Consider the following 22,092-nt stretch of genomic DNA (forward strand, 5'->3'; position numbering starts at 1 on the left):
CCATGTCATCTCACGACTCTCGCCAGGATTCTTGGAGATCTACACATCCTTAATACATAATGCGAAAAAAGGGGACAGTGAGAATAATCTGATCTATGTGGTTTTGGCAAATGGTGAGGTGAGGTGAAATTGGGTTTAACGTCGCGTCCAAGATTATTGCACTTATATAGCGACGTGCATGCATGTGTATGTGTGTGTGTGGCTGCTTGTACTAGTCCGGACTGATGCCGATTTATAGTGCTAGCTCACTGAGATACCATGCCGCAGTTTAACATGAATACCCCACTCAGACACAGTATACTGACTCCGAGCCGACCAGTCCTTGTTTTAGCCCCTTAATGCCGAGCGCCAGACAGGGTAACGTCTTTTTGTATGACGCGGCCTGGGATCGAACCCTGGACCTTCCGCTCTCCGGGCGGACGCTCTACCACAAGACCACGGAGGCGGTCTTTGGCAAATGGAAATGATGTGATCATATCTGCCGGGGAGTAGATGATGAGAGCTGAGGGGTTCTAATGGTTGCTGTAAGGAGATGGTAGCGGACGAGGTTGTGAAAGAGGTCGGGGTGATATTTTAAATTTGCAAAGGGAATATTCACTATTATCGGTTTAACCATCTCTGTTGGCCAGACATGAACGATTTCTACGAGGCATACTTCTGATGAGTCGACCAGTGTCAGCTTGATTCCTGTTGTTTCACTCAACTAGAGTTCTTTGAGAGTGGAGGGACGTTGACGTACACGTCTGCCGATGACGTCCCAGACGTGTTTAGTGACGGAAAGGTGCTGACTATGGCATGACATGGACGTTTTGCTGTTGGAGGAATTGGGGCACAATCCTGGCACGATGAGCACATGCATTATCATCTTGAAAGATGAAACTTTGTGCAAATAGCACCACGCGTGGTGCAATGATGTTGTCCGATAGTATTGACCTATGACTCTGCCATGGAGCGTAGTTCGGCCGTACAGTACTTGTGATACCACTCCACACTATTATGGACCAACCCCCAAAACGATCATGCTGCACAACTTTAGCGTCCATTAAAAGCTCATAAGCACGTCTCCAAACTTGATTACTTCGGTCATGGAAGTCGATAGTCAACCTCGCCTCGTAAGAAAACGTGACATTGGCCCTACGTCGATTATCTGTGTGCTGCCGTTACCTACACCACTGCCACCTCTGATTCAACTGATGTACAGTAAGTCGTGGGATAAGTCGTGGACGTCGTGCACATAAATGCCTTCTTTGCAGACGAATGTACACTCACACCAGTAGCCTGTTGCAACCGGTCCCTTATCTGAGTGGCAGTTTGCATCTGATGTCTTAATGCTATCGTTATGACTAGTTTGTCTTGGGCTGGAGTTCAGAGCGGCGTCGGTCATCATGCAGCTTTTGGCACGGGGGCACGGGTGGCCCAGTCGTCTAAGGCGCCGCGATTCGCTGTGCAGAGTTGCGTCCCTTGGGCACGTCAGAAACCTATGATTGTGGGTTCGAATCCCGGTTCTCCCCGATTATGTTTCTAGGTTTGTCAGCACCATGCCCGTGCTCGTGGGTTTCAACGAAGTGGTAAACTTCTGAGACCTGCATCACTTCGGGCTTTCCTCCCACATTAAGCTGACACGCCGTGATATAACTGGAATAATGTTGAAAGCGGCGTTAAACCGAACTAACCTGTGCCCACTGCAACATGCCTATGTAGGACTTTCAGCACATTGCAAACGTCACATGGTCAAGGCTGCTGCTTTCTTAATGATTAAAGGTATCAAGTCCTGCATTTTACAGGTTCAAGAAAACAATACGCGTCAGTTCACAAATGAGTCTGAATGACAGTGGTACATCTGGCATACCATATCTTGCACGTGCTGTCCGAGGTCACGTGCTTCATGGCTGTCACATTGTTGTGTTTGGGAACTTCATTTCTTCAGCATAAATCACTAACTTCAATGCCAGATATTGGTGTATTTTCCTGTAGTTTCGACTCGAAACAAAATATTTTTCTTGCATAATATATATAGAATTCAGAAATTCAGAATTCAGAAAATGTTCTTTGGCAGTGCTTAATTCTTAATTCAAGTAAATGCTTAAGTCGAGCTCTATTTATATATTTATACCCTGAAAAATTGTATATTCGTCATCTAAATACAACTAAGAAACTATTCTATTCAATGATTCAATTAAACTGGCGACCTTTCACTATTAATGTGTTTCGCTTTCGTGGGTAATGTTGACATCCAAGAGAATATCCATAATTAACGAATCAAGGACGCCATTTCTCTGTATATTCTGAAACCTAATATACAGAGGACCTTCTTTGGGTATATTCGGTGTCCAGGTTCAATGTCAAAGCAAAAGTCGACGTTAATAATGCCGGAGTTTCAAACGGGGTTGGCAGGTTTATACAATCTATGATTTCATTAACACAGAGCTCCAGATAAGCTTTTGGTGTTGTGGGTATTTTACCCATGCATTTTAAAATCATTGGGTATCAGTAATTCTAGGTGCGTATTCAAATTTCTGTTACCCACTAGTTTTTACACATGTGGGTATTTAAGTTAAATATTTAAAAACACTATTCATCCAGTCCCTGCAAACTGGTGTCGTGTGGGTTCAAGAGCTTTATAGGACTAAAAAATACCACCATACTTCCACAAGAAAGTGTGATGGCAAATGATCATGATGAGTTTGGCAAGGTTGACGGAATGCCATCTTATAATTTCAATATAAGTTGCTCATTTGCTAATCAAATACGCAGGGTTACTTCACAATATTTTGATGATACGCACAAGTTTTATTTTTGTAGCGTATCTGTAATGTTCGTTGCGTATTTGATACGCTTGGATTATATTTTACTGCGTATTTCTGCATTTCTGATGCGTATTTCACGCAGATACGCAGCTTATCTGGAGCTCTGTTAACACCAAAATAACTTTACCGAAATCTTTACATGTACTTGCTTGTTCATGATAGTCATATTTTAGCCTCTATTTACTTCTGATGTTAGTGTAAATTATACTTGCTGGGACAATCTGAATTTAATAAAGCCGTATAACCTTATAGTGTAACAGGCTTGAGATTGTTGTATATGGGGCGATGGCCCGCTCCATCTTGAATAAAAGATAAATTACGGCAAATGTTCTTCTCGACTTTGTCTGTCAATAGTGTGAAATGCAGGACTTGTCAACACCTCGTCCGATCTATGATATACTAAGATTTGGTCATCCATAGTGTAAAATGCAGGACTTGTCAACACCTCGTCCGATCTATGATATACTAAGATTTGGTCATCCATAGGGTAAAATGCAGGACTTGTCAACACCTCGTCCGATCTATGATATACTAAGATTTGGTCATCCATAGTGTGAAATGCAGGACTTGTCAACACCTCGTCCGATCTATGATATACTAAGATTTGGTCATCCATAGTGTAAAATGCAGGACTTGTCAACACCTCGTCCGATCTATGATATACTAAGATTTGGTCATCCATAGGGTAAAATGCAGGACTTGTCAACACCTCGTCCGATCTATGATATACTAAGATTTGGTCATCCATAGGGTAAAATGCAGGACTTGTCAACACCTCGTCCGATCTATGATATACTAAGATTTGGTCATCCATAGTGTGAAATGCAGGACTTGTCAACACCTCGTCCGATCTATGATATACTAAGATTTGGTCATCCATAGTGTAAAATGCAGGACTTGTCAACACCTCGTCCGATCTATGATATACTAAGATTTGGTCATCCATAGGGTAAAATGCAGGACTTGTCAACACCTCGTTCGTGCTACACCATCCGTGAGGATGCCTGTTCCACAAAGCTATCTTAGCGCTACGGCCTGCTTATGCCTATGTTAAAGTAATGGAGTTACGGTCATCTTAGCGCTAGCATCACTTTGTGGAGAGGGGCTCTGGTTGTAAGAAGCGAGTTCATGGATCGGGTGTTTAGGCAGGGTTGAAAGCTGTAATTTACCCCGACGACATGAACCGTTGCTCATAATATCAATCCCTGGGTTGTCTGGCCCACACTCGATTTATTAGACTCCGAGCTGAGAGGTGCGTTGAGCAACAAACACACTCTTCCTAGTATGGGTACCAGTTTTCATGAGAATTGACTGCAAATTGTCAATGTGTGTGTGTGTCTCTGTGTGTGTTTGTGTGTGTGTGTCTCTGTGTGTGTGTGTGTGTGTGTGTGTGTGTGTGTGTGTGTCACGGCTGAACTATGGTTGTGGAATTCTAATTCACTTTTTAGGTATAATGATCAATTCCAATTTTATTTTGGATTTACATAGCGTGTTCACGTTTGTATACTGTCTATACTGAAAATACTTACTCAAGTGAGGTTATCTGTCGTCCGATGTAACGGCGCATCCCATGGTAGCAAGACGCCGCCATAGGTAAACAGGCAAATTTCAATGTGTGGTGTGGTTGTTTTTTTAAATACAGCAAAACGCGTGGTACTCTAACGACACCCTGCTTGGGGTTGTTGTAGAGGCACTTGACACAACGAGATGACTCACAAGGGGATGGACACACTAGAAACTTCTAAATATTGTCCTACACGTCACGAGCAGTCAGCGTTTGCTACCGTCACGAGTCAAGGCTTTGCTGATTTCAATGAAGTTGGTGTTAAAATAACTCAGGTCAGGTAAGATCTATAATAAGTCGCAAGGCCGTCTCTTGTGTAACACAAACACCCCTGATTGTCCTCATACAGTCTACTTGGTAGTCGGGGGTAATAGCTGTCGGGGAGTGTAAACCATAAGGAAGTGTGGGGTCCCCTGCCACCCGAGTGGACACAGCAGCTGACCAGGTGAGTTTATCCGACTTTCATGAAGAAAATAGTTAGTTTCACTCGCGTGAACATTATGGCCCGGTATATACATAATGGGAAGTAATTGTTTGATGGCATATCACATTTCTGAAAATATATATAGATTTATAAACACATATAATATAGTCGGAATAGTCCCTGAAATAAAATATATTTTACAGACTAAACGATTGTTACATTATCTTTATAAAATGTACTATTAGGCGGAGCCAAGGGACGCATTTAATGTTCAGAAACTGCATTAATCTCGACTTGCTAACTATTATAGACTTGCTTAGGCTGTATTTGATATATACTGCGGGAAATTAATAAGGGGACGCTTTAGCATATCATGTGTTCCCAGCCTGTCTACCAAATACGCGTTGGAACAATGCGCACAAACACATCTCAACATTTGATTCTGACATGTGCTGAATTTGTATGCGCGCTATTTCATATGTACTAACATTAGAGCTTATTTCCCCTTATTTTGCATTGTTTCCTATTTCGTTTCAATCAGTATATTTGTTTCAGGGTCTGTCTGACAGACCTGACGTTTTTCTTCTGATCATGGAAAGGGTTGAGTTGCATTTATAGATACGCATTAAATGACGTGATTGATAGCGTGGTAGATAACAAACATTCATCTTTATGTTATATATATCATTCATTCCTCGTTCTCATTTCTGACCCGTGAACATCCGGGTTAGAATAGATCTTCAGCAATCCATGCGTGCCGTAAGAGGTGACTATGCTTGTCATGAGAGGCGACTAACGGGATCGACTTTGTTGGTGCATGTCATCGTATCCCAGTTATGTGGATCGATTCAAAAGACCGGTTTAGTGGATTTAGCGTCTACCAGGGGCGGTCGGGTAGCCTTGTGGTTAAAGCGTTCGCTCGTCACGCCAAAGACACCGGTTAGATTCCCGACATGGTTACAATGTGTTAAGCCCATTTCTGGTGTCTCCCGCCGTGATTTTGCTGGAATATTGCTAAAAGCGGCGTAAAAACCGCACTCACTCACTCACTTAAATGATGGTACTTGCTGTTACCCTCCTGGCGCTCAGCAATAAGGGGATAAAACGAGAAGTCAGTGTGCTGTGTCTGAGTTGTGAAATCATGTTAAACTGCGGCATGGTATATCAATGAGCTGGCACGATAAAATCGGCATTGGTCCGGACCAGTACAAGCAGTCACACACATACATGCATCCACGTTGCTATGTAAATGCACTAATATTGACCGCGACGTACACCCACCTCACCTCTCACAAATCACATCTCACAAATATAAACAAAAACGTTTAAGAATGCATCTGTAAGTAGATTGATGTTGTCTACAAGTACATCAGCTTTATTGGACAAAAGCGTTTCCTTGTTTATGGGATGTACGTTTTAGCTGCACTATATAACACGTGCCTTGTTAGCCCAGTGGCGGAAGCTCATCGACCCAGTAACCAACCGGAAACAACGTAATTAGTTGCTGGAAGTAATGATTAGCACCCTGACCTCTATCGCAGTGTTTATTTGTAGCTAGGATAAAGGTTATTTGAATACATTGGGTCAAGACTGACCAGAGGTCGCGATATTATTACGGCCTATTGGCAATTATGACAGTTTGCTTCCGATGATCTAAGTGACGTTTGACAAATGTACCTGTGTGTTATGTACGTGACACATTTAAACGATAAAACAGTTCTGTGTCATAGGTATTGGGTGTCGTGAGGTATAGGGTGTCGTCCCTACGTTGTATATAACATCAAGTATACTGGAACCTTGTTTGTCTGGACTCCGGATACCCAAGGGGAATATCTTGTATTGACTCGGCCATAAGTTATATCTTGATTTTGTGAAAATCCATAGATTTTCCTGGAAAATGAAGAGTGGGTGAGTTGGATTTAAATCCGCTTTTAACAGTTTTCCAGTTAAATCATGGCGTGGCGGCTTAGTGTGGGAGGAAAGCCCGAAGTGATGCAGGTCTCTGGCGTTCATGACTTTGGTGAAACCCACGAGGACGAGTATGGTGCTTTACATGTTGATAATAGTGCGTGAAAGAAGTACGGTTTCACACCGCTTTTGAGAAAATTCAAGCCGAACCTTGTCAGGGCAATCCAAGAAAGGACACACTTTGTACCAAGGTCGGGAAACGAACCCTGGCATTCGGCTTGAAGTGACCGCATCCCCGCAATCATAATAATAAGAAACTAAGAAACATAGACTGATGATCAGTCGACGACGACGACGACGACGACGACGATGATGATGATGATGATGATGATGATGATGATGATGATGATGATGATTTGTCATTAGCAGCAACTGATTGAAGTAAAATGTCGAGGGATGTCGGCGGCAGTGAGTGAGTGTATGAACAGTTACCAAACATGACAGACTTGATCGTTCGAGATGTTTCGGGATGGTACAGTTTCTAAAAGGCTGAGGGGCGGTCGGGTAGCCTTGTCGTTAAAGCGTTCGCTCGTCACGCCGAAGACCTGGGTTTGATTCCCGTACAATGTGTGAAGCCCATATCTGGTGTCCCCCATCGTGATTTTGCTGGAATATTGCTAAAAGCGGCGTAAAATCCGTACTCACTCACTCACTCACTCACTCACTCACTCACTCACTCACTCACTCACAAAGACTGGATGTACATATATAAGCGCGATTCGAGGTCTGTTATGACCTGACTTGCGTCTTATCTCCTCTACGGATTGGATAACTAGCTGAACACACCGAATACCTGCCAGCTTCCAACGCTATTCCTATATTCAGAGACATGACTGCTTCAGGACATTCCACATGGCGAAATTCTGGACACTCGTAAATGCACTGGAATATATTATAGGGCCTGTACGTTACATATATTGCAGCCACCACTTATGTAACCACATGTGTTGCCTTTTGGGGTTGCAACTCTAAAATTGTGTTCCAATATAATTCATTAATTATTGATCGATCTTGTGTTGTCATTTACTGATTTCACAATTTAGTTCTGTACGAACCGACTCCTGGGTCAACCTTTACGTTTCGTTTGTAAATCACCTCGTAACAAGATGTACCCGTGGATTCCATGCAGGAGTGGTAGCCACCTGGTGGTGAAAGCGTTAATCCGACACGCCGAGGATCTGCGTTATTTGTAGTGCCAGTGCTTTGTATCATGCGCCATTAAATTGCGCCAGTATTTCACAACGCGACAAAAGCGCTCGATCGGGCAACCACTCATTCTTATAGTGAAATATCATCCAGGTTTCTCAACTAATATTGTCCTTGGGAGTCGCAGCACACTGGAACACTAATCCGTACCAGCAGTTTCTCTTCTAGCAAACATTCTTTACTAATACTTCAATTGAAAGTAGCTGTCAGATTGTCTGTGTTAAGACGCGTGAATTATGTATGTTAACCGCAGACGCGCCCAAGCACAAGGTATTTACCACGTTAGTAAACATATTTGCACCCCTTGCATTCCAATAACCAAGCCTCGTGTTTCTTCTTGAATGCTGAATAGAATTGTGTAATAAATGACATATAATGTCATACGAAGTATGCAGAAAGTGCATCAGGCAGGTCCGTGGGTGACACCCTGCACAATGCGAGGCCGCACCCTGAGATCCTGGGGGATCATATGTCGAATGTCAGCCGCTGATGTCGGATTGTGTTACTTCACACCTCTGTTAGGTTGTACACAGTACATACACTGTTTAACGCAATGGCGATCCCAGATGAATGCTGTGTACGGTAGACTCGATCCCTCAAAGTTGGTGATATAAAACATGGATTTACATATTCCGTATTTATTCTAAAGGAGACTGTATAATTGATTAAATAGCTGAATAATTGTCGATTATGTCTTCGTTGCTTTGCGAATAAACTATTTCGCTTGGTATGTGGGGTATATACATGTATCTACCGTCTTCATTGAAAGGGTTACTACATATTTTTGTTAAGCATTATGCATGTCTTAAATTGATTACCGTTATGGTTTCACAAGAGGATATGGAAAAGGTTTTATTTATAGATACTGTAGAGAGGGTAACAAATCCACTGTTCAGAATTATAGTGCGTGGTTGTTGACTAATTCAGCAATAGTTTGGTGTATAAAAGGAGCGTGTAAGTAATCGAGTCCTGGCATGAAGAAACCACTGATGGTAGGAGTAAAGATCTAGTTGCAGTGATAGGGTACGGTGAACATTGCCCCAATGTCACAAGTCACGCGATGCTGATATTAGTCGACTGGTGCAGTGGGCAGCCTAGTGGTTGAAGCATTCGCTCGTCGCGCGGTTCGATTCCTAACATGAGTACACTGTGTGAAGCCACTTTCTGGTGTCCCCCGCCGTGATATTGCTGGAATATTGTAAAAGAGGCGAAACTAGCTCATCTTATCCAATCACTCACTATTAGTCGACACGCGCCACAGGCATTTGGTTGTTCGGATTCATACTGTCCATGAACATGAAACCCACGAACACTGGTATGGTGCTGACAAACCGAGGATTATAATCAGAGCGAGTCTAGAATTCGAACCCTTGATCACAGGGTCACGGCAAACCTAGGGTTGCAGGACGTTGAACGCCATATACCTCTAGGTCACCTGTTCCTTTGCAAAGAGACACGTGGACATCCGGGGTAGAATAGGTCTTCAGCAACCCATGCTTGCTGTAAAAGGCGTCTAAGCGACGACAAACGGGATCGGGTGGTCAGGCTTGCTGACTTGGTTCAAGCATGTCATCGATCCAAATTGCGTGGATCGATGCTCGTGGTATCAATCACTGGATTGTCTGGTCCAGATCGATGATTTACAGATCGTCGTCATCAGCTGGAATATTGCTGAGTGCGGCGTAAAACAACAAACCAAACAACTAACCTTTGTAAAGATATTTTGGTTTCAAATGCATACTTCAATGTCCACATGCAGAGTGTATTCAAGTCATATTACCTTACCATATTGCATGCCCACGCACTTTCTCACAACGCTATTCAAAAGTAGATTAATGTGTCAGCTGTATGACCAGTGATGACAATTTGTAGACCTAAGGCTGCCTCCACTTGTTGACCTCTCTTTGTTTAAAGCTTAATGTCTTCATCGTGAGCGTTATGCACCGTTGCGACGTACAGAAGGGTCACACATCAGTGGAGAAAGCCGATGCGTTTCCGCGCTCACTGAAACGCCGCGTCTCGCTCCCTTAACACACACTAAACCAATACTCCAAGTCCCGTTTCATCAATAATGAATGATGCAGTTAGCTCGCCTTGTGTCACAGACGCACTACCAATGCTGCAATTGCTTTGAAGTGCAACGTAACTACCCCTGAAAGTTTTATTAAAAAATTAGAAATAAACAAATAATTAAATTGCACTTTTGTTTGTCGTGTCATGTTGACACGGTATTAAAGGAGTCATGTGAGGGCAGATGCTTTGTAATGGCGGGCTCATGTCAATATCATTACTGCCTCTAAAGTAAGTAATTAGAAATTGGATGCAATTATAAAATACAAATATAGTGTTTCAGGCCACAAATCAACGTCAAAAGATATCGATTAATATTCCCCAAGGTATCTTTCTGCGTACTGAAAGAAGAATTAATAGATTATTTGCGTCACACTTTGTATTTACTGCCAAACAAATTTTGAGACGTTTTACAAGATAAAACACGCACTGCCCAGGCGTACGTGACACAATAAAATACAAGACGCAGTGTCAATGAGTAGGAACGTGTTAAAGCCGAGATCCATATATTACAGGTACACTTGAAGGAGATGTGACACTTCATTGTTATGTTGCACATGTATATGAGCGGTACCAGCTACAGTAAAGGGAGACGTTACTTCTCAGTCGCTTTGACATGTCCAATATATCCCAAAGTGAAAATGTGGTGTTACTGTTTAACGGTTTAGTCGTCCCTGAAATAGTTATGATTATGAGTTTAAATAAAATAATACCATAAATGGAACTCTAGAGTATCTTATATTTTACGAGATGAGATTAAATGAGTTTCTAGAACTGAAAATGGGTTGCTAGAGCTGAGAAGGGAATGGGTTGCCATAGCTGAGAAGGTGTTGCTAGAGCTGGGAAGGGGATATGAATGGGTTGCTAGAGCTGAGAAGGGAGTGGTTGCCATGGCTGAGGTGTTGCTAGAGCTGAAAAGGGGAGGACAACAACGGGTTGCTAGAGCTGAGAAGGGAAAGTGTTGCCATAGCTGAGAAGGTGTTGCTAGAGCTGAGAAGGGGATATGAATGGGTTGCTAGAGCTGAGAAGGAAAGGGGTTGCCAAAGCTGAGAAGGTGTTGCTAGAGCTGAGAAGGGGAGGACAACGACGGGTTGCTAGAGCTGAGAAGGGGATATGAATGGGTTGTTAGAGCTGAGAAGGGGATATGAATGGGTTGCTAGAGCTGAGAAGGGAATTGGTTGCCATAGCTGAGAAGGTGTTGCTAGAGCTGAGAAGGGGAGGACAACGACAGGTTGCTAGAGCTGAGAAGGGGATATGAATGGGTTGCTGAGCTGAGAAGGGGATAAGAACGGGTTGCTGAGCTGAGAAGCATGTGACGGAGTAAACATGAATTTTTACATCCAACATGTGCTATAGCGTCTGTGACGTGTACCAACTGACATGATCAATGCCAAAATGTGAAAGAATTTGACAATTCGATCAGTTGCAGTAGAACTGTTAGGACACGTGGCTGGAACAACAGTTCGGGTCGAGACAAGGTTAGAAGGAGTAGGCCTAGAGTAAACATTCAAGTACGGAACTATTAGCAAACCGACAAGGAAACGTTGGAGCACAAGATGGTCACACTGTCAATCAAATGTCAAAACTGTTCAATATCTTAACAACAGCCACGCGCGAGATTAGATGATAGAGCATTTGCAATATCCTTTTATCATACATTTGATTAGACCACAATTTAATATTGGAACTGAATAGCACAGCCAGCAGTGTCAAATGTTAACAGAATAACAGAATCACAGAATCTGCTTAACAGAATATACAGGTCAACCTGTACGCCAATTATGTCAATTGCCCCGCGCTTCATTACGTGAGTGGTTTCCGCGACAAAGGTAATCAGCTGTCTGCTCGAGATCGCCAAATTAACTGTATTTCTCCGACTAGCTTATTAACGAAATCTAGTTATTGATTAAACCTGTAACGCCAATTCATCAATACACGACTGAGTCGTCCGTGCATTAATTAACATCATAAACTTGTACGAGATTCGACAGTATGCGCGTTTTTGTAGCGTTCTTCTTCAGGTCACGTGGTTTATTTCCGAAGCTATGTATTTTCCTCTGGAGGACAGATGATCACATCATTGTGCTACTTTCAGTGAATAATTGATATAAAATGACAGGACAATTGAATCATCACTGTTAACGTGTCTATCAAGCTGTCACATTGCAGAGATGCGTGCAGGCCTAACACGGAACCTGCATTCAGGTATTGAACATGAAGCTGGCGCTATCCTAGGCTACTGCTCTGGGAGCCGTTCCACATAGAGATCTTAGCGCTTAGTCTGTCACACAGACCCTGTAATAAATATAATAAATTATCCAATAATGCCCATGCAAGTCTATATTAGTGGTCAAGTCTAGAGTACAGTATACTACGGTTGAAACGAACTCAAAGGGACTACTAATTTTAGTTCGTTATAAGCATATATACAGCATAATTACAGCAAATAGTCGAGACCAAATAAGTAAGTTCGTTATATCCGTCTGTTCGTTATAAGCGTGTTCGTTATAACCGTAGTTGACTGTACTGCAGTATGAGTCTCTGGGTTCCTTTTAATTATATTTTATTAAGATAATTAAACAACTGTTTATGTCTGTAAGATTTGTTCATTTCAGAGACCAGATGTTAGTCTAGGTACGACTATATAAGCCTTGGTTAAAGTACGGTAGTTACGATCATCTTAGCGCTAAGACCGCTTTGGAAGACCAGTACAAGGTACCTGCTTTGTGGACCGGGGCCCTGTACTGTACGTACGTTCATAAACCCGTGAAGATCCAGAGAAGAATAGGTCTTCAGCAACCCATGCTTGCCGTAAGAGGTGACTATGCTTGTCGTAAAAGGCGACTAACGGGATCGGGTGGTCCGGCACGCTGACTTGCATGTCATCGTATCCCAACTGCGAAATAACACTGCGTTGGTCAGCTTTCAGTAACATTCATAAATGTTTGTAGGAGAGACACTGTTAATTGAGTTTGCATAACGTTGGGAGTCGAACCCTGTTTCTTCGCCATGACGAGCTAACGCTTTCCTACTAGGCTACCCTGCAATCCCTGGTTGTATGAGGGAGAAAGGAAGGATGATAGGACAGAAAGAAGGTGACAGTAGTTAGATTCTGAACATATATTTCGGAAACAAAATATCGGAGAAAGAAGATGAGGGTGGGTAGGGTTCAAGAGATGATAGGTGGCTCAGGTGGCCCAGTCGTCTAAGGCGGCGCGATTCGCTGTGGAGAGTTGCGTCCCTTGGGCACGCCAGAAACCTATGATTGTAGGTTCGAATCCCGGTTCGCCTCGATTATATTTCTAGGTTTGTCAGCACCATAACCGTGCTCGTGGGTTTCATGGAAGTGGTAAACGTCTGAGACCTGCATCACTTCGGGCTTTCCTCCCACATTAAGCCGACACGCCGCGATATAACTGGAATACTGTTAAAAGCGGCGTTAAACCCAACTCACTCACTCACTCACTCAGGAGATGATACAGACTTGGTATCATAAGTTTACATTTGTGTGAGCGTGAAAAAGGAATCTTACTCCAAAGTTAACGAGCAGACGATTTATTTACTGATAAAACATGAACTCTCAGGCATCTTCATCTAACTGCAACGACTGCGCGGTGACACGCCGACAGTCTGGGTTATAGGGAGATTAAGGACCGCAGCAGTCTTTAATTGGACGTCGAGACATTGCATGTATGATCAGCCGTCATGCAATGACGTCTTATCATTTTAACCTTGACGGACAGCAGGCAGAGAGCGAGTCATCCAGCACCGCTTTTGAATTATTTCCAATCATTTCTCGCGTTACAATTCACATCAGTTGGGAAAATGTAATTATTCAGTATTTCCAAAATATGAAGAAAAACTTTCAGCACCATGTGATCAATCAAAACGATTTTTTCTCCCTATAAGTTGGAACCCCGTAGGCAATTTCATAACCTTTTTCGGTATTCTCATTGATTACCAATCCACCACGTCAGTTTTCAGCTGCGAGGTAATTGGTCTTAATTTTGAAAAAAATCCTTTAGAAAAATTTAAAATGTGCTTGTATGACATGCGAAATAAACTAGATATAGCTAGAGTAGTCTGTATCACAGTGTTGGGTGTTGGCGTCAGGTCAGAAGGTCAGGTCAAGCACACGAGCCTGCTGCAACGTGTGAGTTAGTGTTCGTAGTTGATGTTGTCACCAAGGAATCGCCAGAATTCTTTTTCTGAGGGAGATGAGGACGTCTGCTGAAACAGCTCTGAGACAGACGTGACGTCAATGATATGATACCATGGTACAAAGGAACAACATCATCTGCTTTAATAACAAAGTGAAATTTCAGTGTAATTTGGATATTGTATACTATATATCCTGAAAAGTATTCAGACGCGGTGAAATGTCCAGGAAATCAACAAGAAAACGTTTGGTATCGAACCCAGACTTCGGCGTGCCCAGCGAACATTTAACCACTACGTACGCTACCCCCCGCCCCTATACGAGATTTCATATATCGTAGACTTACCTTAAAAATGCGGGGCGGTCGGGTAGCCTAGTGGTTAAAGCGTTCGCTCGTCACGCTGAAGACCCGGGTTCGATTCCCGACATGGATACAATGTGTGAAGCCCATTTCTGGTGTCCCCCGCCGTGATATTGCTGGAATATTGCTAAAAGCGGCGTAAAACCATACTCACTCACTCAACGAAAAAATGCCAGGATAATTTCCAAAGGTGTATTGATATCCGTCTTATTTATTCATATATTTCAATTTTATACATTTTTTGTGAGATGGCTGGGGTTAGCCATCAGCAATAGCACTTTTTATCGACCAACTTCGAATTAGATTTCCTGTTTTTCGTCAAATTACGAGTTTCCGACATGTAAGAGCACAAATCGACAAGCCGAGTTTTCTCATGCTAACTTACTCAGATTATACAGTGATGTAGACGTATTATAAACGGTGTGTCTTCACATCGAGAGAGGAAGTTTGTTCTATATTACCGTGTTAGACGGCAGATATATATAGGTCCCCCTTGGACATCCTGTAAGGTGGCACCCTCTTCAAACAATTCTCATATCCCAATTAACGTTTCCTTTCGCGCGTTTCGATTTTTTTGTGTGATTTACTTAAATTTTCTACTGGTAATATTTTAAATGTGTTAACTTGACATACTATGACCAGTGTGAAATTAACTTTCAGCGAAATAAACTAAAATATACCTCGAATTTAAACTGAAGAGTTCTTTTTATGTCTATTATTAAGTAGAATGTGAGTGAGTGAGTGAGTGAGTGAGTGAGTGAGTGAGTATAACACTATTCCATCCATATCACGGTGGCGGAAACCAATGGACACTTTGTACACGAGATGACTAAACGCAGGGTCACTTCCGAACTAGTCTATCCTACTAACACAACAGGTGAGTGAGTGTTGGCTTCAGCTATGACTGAATCGGGCCCACTTCACACAATCGGTAATTAAGAGATCAACTGAGTTGAGATCATTTAAAAAGAAAATAGTGGAAAGTTGAGAACACGGAAACAAAGCAATAAATAGAATTACTTCCCCTCCTCAAATTATCCTAGCGAAAATATGCACCTTGGAAATGTTTTTTTATCAAAAGATACATTCCTAAAATATTTTCCGTAGTGGGATGATATATAAACAAAATATTCAAGGGATTATTCAAGGGTTTTTTATCAAACGATAAACTCCTAAAATATTTTCCGTAGTGGGATGATATATAAACAAAATATTCAAGGGGACCGAGAGTGAGTATGGTTTTACGCCGCTTTTAGCAATATTCGAGCAATATCACAGCGGGGAACACCAGAAATGGGCTTCACACATTGTACCCATGTCGGGAATCGAACCCGGGTCTTCGGCGTGACGATCAAACGTTTTAACCACTAGGCTATCAAACCGCAGCTCAAGCAGGCCAAGAGAATGTGAAATAAATGTATTGGTTTGACAAATTACATTGTACATGACTTTCCGACTGAAACTATGTTTATTATTAAGTTCATGGCTTGTATGAAACTCGATTGTTGCTCAGCATTAGGGGGCACGGGTGGCCCAGTCGTCTAAGGCGCCGCGATTCGCTGTGCAGAGTTGCGTCCCTTGGGCACGCCAGAAACCTATGATTGTGGGTTCGAATCCTGGTTCGCCCCGATTATGTTTCTAGGTTTGTCAGCACCATACCCGTGCTCGTGGGTTTCACCGAAGTGGTAAACGTCTGAGACCTGCATCCCTTCGGGCTTTCCTCCCACATTAAGCTGACACGCCGCGATATAACTGGAATACTGTTAAAAGCGGCGTTGAACCAAACTCACTCACTCACTCACTCAGCATTAGCTTGTCAACATTGTTATAAACATTTTTTGATATGTAACTTACGGTATATGTTTCGTCAAATTTAGGTTTTAGGATTAGGAATTACAAAGGTCGTGAAGTTCGCTGAGAAAATGTTAAAATAAATCATACTAGAGAAAGCAAAGAGTTTTATTCAGAGAACTCAGCTTAACACCTGTCACTCTATGCGCATGCGCAGATCAGACACCTGTCAGGTTCGCAGAGTACTTTTTGCCGGAGCAGACGACTCATATCTCGTTTGGAAACACTTCAATAGATTGGGTGAAAAATTCATGCTTCTGACATTTGCCATGATTCATTAATTTTGACTATTGGAATGCGACAAGCTATATAGATTGAGTTAATTATCGAGTTTACACTGCGAGCCTTGAGTTTATGGGTTTGTATTAAATATGATATATATCATGACGGATGATTGACAGGCGCTGATGCAGGAAGCAGAAACGCGATAACGGAGACGTTTCCTCTACAGCGTGTTGTGTAGGGCACTCGTGACACAGTGAAAGTTATGTACACAAATAATCATTCTTAATCTGCCTTTCCTGTAAATCTAACATATACATTATGACTATCCTACAATGGACGTAACGCCGCCCAGGTTTGATTCCCCACATGGGTACCATGCGTGAAGCCCATTTCCGGTGTCCCCCGCCGCGATATTGCTGAACGAGGCGGAAAACAAAACTCACTCACTCACAACATAAATGTGCCGATGCTATATCAGCGCCACCATCTATAGATCTACTGAATGATACTTGCTGGGCTTTTATTGGCTCCCTTAACACTAGCAATGTGTTTACCCGTGGCGACCCTGTAGTCCAGTAATTAAAAGGACCAGGTTCAACAAAATTGACGGAAAAGGTTTATTGCTGGATTTTGGTGCCTTGGCACCTATACATTAAAATAAAAAATAGTTTACCAAAATAGGACATGGGGAACCATCCGAAAATAGGTCAAATCCAAGATGGCCGCCAACAAAAGTAATAATAGTCATAAACGTGGAACCAATAACAAAAAACCCATTTATGATGAGTCTATCTATATTAGCTTGCCAGGATAAATGCAAAAGAATGTATATTTAACAATTTTGAAAGGAAAATTCACATAGAAATTTAAAATAATGCTTCAAAATGACGAAGAAGTAAATAAATTTGTTAATATCAGTAATTCTTGCAGAACATGAACCGATTTATCATTATGTTGACGTTTTGCATATAAAATCATGCAGTTTATTGTCTTCGCGTAAATAATCAAGTTAGAAACAAATATAATTGAAAAAACCCAAAGTATTCCCTTCTTCAAAATGGCGGCCGAGCATACAATGTCGTAAAGATAGACCTCAAGAACATAAAGGTATGTATAAGCTATTTTTCTTTTATAGCTAAAATGAAAACTTGTATGATATATAGTTGATTCCTCTAGAGAGGAATAACTGATGAAAATATGAACAAATATAAATATAAAATTTGAAATAGAGCCTTAAAATTAACATCAACATTTGTTTAAAGGAAAATCAAGGGAGATAATCCAAACTCCGGGAAGCAGTTATTTTTCTCAAATGGTATTAGCTTCTCAGAAACTTTATTAAAAGTTAATTCAGAAGATATAATCAAGACATTTAGCACAAAAATCATTTGCTATAATCGGAAAAGCAACATTTGTATCTGGACACATGTCAACCATATTTCTATCAACTGTTACTATTCGCAGGTGACTATTCTCAACTGAAGGTGTCCTATGTAGATCACAGATGGCGACTTGTTTGCTATGTATGGAACCAGTTAACCTGGACAAACCCCAGGATTATGTGAAGTTGACAGCAAAATGCTGCTGTAAATTCGATGCACCAGACATCATATACAACTGTAGCCTGTTGGTACACAGACAGTGTCGAAGTATGCATAAAAATTCAAAGGCAATCAAAGTAGCTGAAACCTTTTGTTCATATGTTAAAGCCTTAAATTTTAAAACTCACTGTTTTCTATGTAGTACTTGTATTGACCAGGATGTTGCATACAAACATCCATATAGAAGTGTACTTCAGCCCTGGATGGCTCTTCAGTTACTCAACATATGTCTGCAACATACTGTGTCAACAGGCAAGATGATTGGACCAAGATGGTACAGTCAAGTATTGTGCCCATATACAATCTACCAGCTGAAGAAGCTATCCATCACCATGCTTGTGATAAGAATTTTCGGAGAGGGACAAGTATACCTGCAGCTGTATTGAACATGGGGAGGCTCCACCAAAGAAATGGAGACTTGGTCGACCGAAGTGTATGTCCTAGATGACAGCATTTGAGATTGCCATTTATTACTTGGAAGAGAATGATGATGAAACGATTCCTTTGGACAATTTGCATCACATTATGAAGTCAATGAGTGCACTGAGTGATAATCAACTACACACTACATCTCAGCTGAAAAGGGAATTCATGAATCACTATGGGAACAAGGTATTCATAACAAATCAGGCAACAACCTAACATTGCATCTCTTACGGCATATGAAAATGTTGCAAAGGTAGACAAATCCGACATGGACAGTTTGATTAAAGTTGGAGGAGGATACATTCATACGCAGGTAGAGAGCATGTTGAAACATGTTGATGTGTATCTCGACAATGAGCAGATGGCATTGATTGACACCAATCTTGATTACCTCCCACATGCATTACGCATCCTCCTTCAAGCTATCATCAAGAGCTGAGCTGCGTCATTGGGTCAGGCAATAATGCATTCGAAATGTCCCCATCATTTCTGCCTCCTCGACAAGTTTGACAAAGTATCACACTATAACACATATATGGTCATCGTAATTTAGTGGATATGATAAGCCAACTCGGTTTCAGCTCCTCGTAAATTTAGAAAATTCTCGGTGACCACTCATGGTGTTCACCTAATCAGAGACATTGCAGATACATTCGTGCAATACCAGGCTGGTTATATAGATCATGCCAGCAAAAGGTTTGATGGGACTGGCTCAATCCATGCTATGGGCGAGATGGTGAGACGGAGGGTACCAAGAGTTAAGGTGGACTTGGATGATGTTAAAAAAATCAACAGTGTCAAACCATTCTCACAAAGAAATCCAAAGGCAGTGCTGGCGAACATTATCTATTCACCAATTGGTGACTTCTGTCGTGATGAAAAGAATAGCAAACTAGATAATTTGTGGAGTGCGCCACTTCTGTGTGTGTTGACCACTGTGTTCCGGTTGCATGCAGTTGCTCCATTCTGACATTCCATACCCCAGGAAGAGCTCTGAGATATTCTTGTTGATTATCAACGTGACACCATGTGACGAATCCTGTGTCAGATCAACGCTGGAGTATGCCAGACGACATGGAATCACACCGGGTATTACAATCGACCAGCAACTTTGGTGAATTGCATACATGATCTTCGAATCACGGCCAGCTGAGAGCCCCTTGCATCAAATAGCCCTGATCTTGGGGGGATTCCATACTTAGATGAGTTTTGTGGGTACAGTTGGGAATCTGATGGCTGGATCTGGGTTAAAGGAGATCATCACTCAAGTATATTCAGAGGGTAGTACAGATCAGATGTTGTCCGGCAAATCTGTGTCACAAGCTGTGCGGGCTCATTTCTTGAGGAACCGCTTCTGCAATGCTCTTATCGTGTTTGATGGTTATTGAGGTGTTTTTTTTACCAAGGATGAGACCCATCAGAGAAGAACTGGAGGCCATCTTTCTTCAGACAAGTACAAAGATCACTGACATCTTCATCCTACAGATGATCCTTGATCCTAATCTCAGCCATTCTTTGCTCTTTGTACATGCATTGTCAGGGACCGACACAACATTGAGGCCATATGGCATAGGGATGGTCTCAGGAATATTCAAAGGTTTTCATGGTGACAGGTGGAAACCATGCAGAAATCGAGCAGGCTGGTAATCAGGCACTTGCAATCCTCTGCGGCTGTATGCCTGGCTTGGATTTGAATTCTGAACGTGTGACAAAATTCACTGAGAAGGTATCTATCAAGCTCAAATTACCTAACCCTTCGACACCTTCCACCGACATCAGATGCTGCCAGATTGCCCAGCCAACGAGTCTGACTCCAAGTGCAGACCTGGCTAGGCAACAATATGTATGCGACAGAATGGGGCTGGACGTTTCACAAGAGCAACAAGGGCACTATATTGAAACCAATCACAAGGCACCAAGCTGTCACTCCTAAATTTCTGTTGAAAATAATCAGATACAATTGCACTGGAAAGTGTGATGAAAACACATGCTCATGCAGAATTTTTTTGTCTACAATGTACCTCAGCATGTGGACAATGCAAAGGGATGACATTTTCAAATGGACCAAGTCATGACTTCTCTGACATTACTGAATAATCGTCTCTTCATGTCCAATCTATGAGTGTGACTGTCTTGAACTTTAGACATTTAAATTGATTGTAAGTTTGACTTGTAAACTGTAGTATTGCAGGGTTATTCCCTCTTTGCTCATGCTCATGCAGAATTTTTTTGTCTACAATGTACCTCAGCATGTGGACAATGCAAAGGGATGACATTTTCAAATGGACCAAGTCATGACTTCTCTGACATTACTGAATAATCGTCTCTGTGTGACTGTCTTGAACTTTAGACATTTAAATTGATAGTAAGTTTGACTTGTAAACTGTAGTATTGCAGGGTTATTCCCTCTTTATAAGGCCGTGTTAAGTATTTTGTAGTCCGATATGGAACAATTGCATTTTTTTCACATTTCGGGCAGCCGTAATTTATTTCTGTGTAAGATTTCACTTTAAAATTGTTAAATATATATTTCCCTGTCTTAATCTTATGAAGTTGATTATAAATAGAGTCATCATCCATGTTTAGATTTTGATTGATTCTTTTTTTTTTACTTTTTCGATTTTCGTTTGTATTGATGGCGGCCATCTTGGATTTGACCTATTTTGGGTGTTTCCCCAAGTCAAATTTTGGTAAACTATTTTTTTTTTTAAAGTAGACCTATCAAGGCAGTGAAATGTGTTAAAAAACCTTTTCCGTCAATTTTGTTGAACCTTCATGAAAAATAAACCTTTAATTACCGGACTACTGGGACCGGAGACAGTGAGGGCGCTTTAGTGATAAGAAGAGATATTTCTATTTCAGTTAGATTTGTATTGATACAACATTGAGATGTTAGTAGTGATATGAACTTGCAGTCGCTACAACAACATAAATGTGCATACAACGATTACGCGAAATTCGGTGAGGTTAATCTTGTGTGTCTATTTGTATGTTGGAAGGCATGTTTTACTTTAATTTTACATCAGTAGATGTTAAAGTTACTCAATACTTTTATTATTTTTCTGAAGAACATAGGTTAGATTTCCATATTAACATATTCATGTTGGGCACACACGTGTACATACACCAACATATCCATGTTGGCACACACGTGTACATACACCATCATGTCCATGCTGGGCACACACGTGTACATACACCAACACATCCATGCTGGGCACACACGTGTACATACACCATCATATCCATGTAGGGCACACACGTGTACATACACCATCATGTCCATGCTGGGCACACACGTGTACATACACCAACACATCCATGCTGGGCACACACGTGTACATACACCAACATATCCATGTTGGGCACACACGTGTACATACACCATCATGTCCATGCTGGGCACACACGTGTACATACACCAACACAT

At 41.7% G+C, this 22,092-nt stretch overlaps 1 protein-coding gene across 1 annotated transcript in view; it reads left to right on the forward strand.

Annotated features, from left to right (window-relative positions):
• The first annotated feature begins 4,731 nt into the window (after positions 1 to 4,731).
• The window catches only part of LOC139472015 (peroxidasin homolog), a 72,586-nt gene continuing 55,225 nt past the window's right edge, over positions 4,732 to 22,092 (forward strand). Inside the window, exon 1 of the mRNA XM_071254818.1 lies at positions 4,732 to 4,816. The gene's annotated coding sequence lies outside the window, so the exon portion shown is untranslated. The remainder of the gene's footprint in view (positions 4,817 to 22,092) is intronic.

The sequence above is a fragment of the Haliotis cracherodii genome, unplaced genomic scaffold (assembly GCF_022045235.1).
Source record: "Haliotis cracherodii isolate W230 unplaced genomic scaffold, xgHalCrac1.p SCAF_1, whole genome shotgun sequence".
Lineage (NCBI taxonomy): Eukaryota > Metazoa > Mollusca > Gastropoda > Lepetellida > Haliotidae > Haliotis > Haliotis cracherodii.